The sequence below is a fragment of the Tupaia chinensis genome, unplaced genomic scaffold, assembly GCF_000334495.1.
Source record: "Tupaia chinensis unplaced genomic scaffold, TupChi_1.0 Scaffold000258_1, whole genome shotgun sequence".
Classification (NCBI taxonomy): Eukaryota; Metazoa; Chordata; class Mammalia; order Scandentia; family Tupaiidae; genus Tupaia; species Tupaia belangeri.
In genome coordinates this window covers 989,071-990,153 of record NW_006159738.1, presented here as the reverse complement: position 1 = coordinate 990,153, position 1,083 = coordinate 989,071, and the positions used below count along the sequence as shown (strand labels likewise).

Below are 1,083 nucleotides of genomic sequence, written 5' to 3'. Positions count from 1 at the left end.
AAGGCGGGCAAGGGTGCCCTTGGCCCCCGCCGGCCCCTCCCAGACACAGCACCTGCCCTCTGCAGGGTGACGCGGTGTGTTCGGGTCCCTAAGTCGTTCGTTTCCACTGAGCTCGGCCCTGTTGGGGGGACCGCAGCGGCTCAGAGGGTCTGTGTGGGGCAGAGCCGGGCCCAGGCTCACACACTGGGGGCTCAGTGCTCCCTCTCACGAGGCTGAAGTTGGGCATCCCAAGCCCAGACGGCAGTCTCAATAGCAGCCTGACTTCAGAGGGCCCTGTTTCAGGAGAGCCCTCAAAGACTCCATCCTGTCCCATTGCCTCGCCCGAGCCCACGCCCCACGAAGTCCCTTCCGCCCCGCCATTGTCAGGCTTCTTGTGAGGCCCTAGGGTCAGTTCTTATGAGGCCCTAGGGAAAGCCCTGCCTCTGTTTTGTCAGGGTTGTGTCCCTTCTTTGGAAAGAACCCCTTTCAAAAATTTTTTTCATGTGATCTGTAATTTACAGAGAAGTTGCAAAACCGACGTAGGGACAGCCACACACGTGCTACCCGGAGCCCTCCGTCTGCACAACATGTGTGCCCTGTCCAAATACATGCGTCTGGACACAGCCTTGCCCGGCCCTCTGGAGACTAAAGCGCGGTGAACTCCCCTCCACTGCTGCCAGTCTAAGCCTGTCACATCTGTGCCCCTGCGGAGGGACGTGAAGGACACAGCGCTGGCTCTATGTTACAGAGGAGGAAACAGGCATGGACCCCCTCACACACAGCACGGCACCCCTCCTATGCTGAGTCACAGAGGCCAAGTCCTCAGCACAAAACAGACCTCTGGTGGGGACCCCTTCCTGATACTGTGACAACTATAGCAACTTCTGAGAGCCTGCTCCTCATAGGACAACCCTATAGCAACTTCTGAGAGCCTGTTCCTCATAGGACAACCCTATAGCAACTTCTGAGAGTCATGCTCCCCCATAGGACAACCCTGTAGCAACTTCTGAGAGTCATGCTCCCCATAGGACAACCCTATAGCAACTTCTGAGAGTCATGCTCCCCCAATAGGACACCCTAATAGCAACTTCGAGGAGCCTGCCT

The 1,083-nt window shown here is 57.5% G+C and overlaps 1 protein-coding gene across 1 annotated transcript in view; it reads right to left on the bottom strand.

Moving 5' to 3' along the window:
- Window positions 1-1,083, bottom strand: part of PITPNM2 (phosphatidylinositol transfer protein membrane associated 2) — a 79,735-nt gene that overhangs the window by 71,213 nt on the left and 7,439 nt on the right. The gene's annotated exons all lie outside the window — the stretch shown is intronic.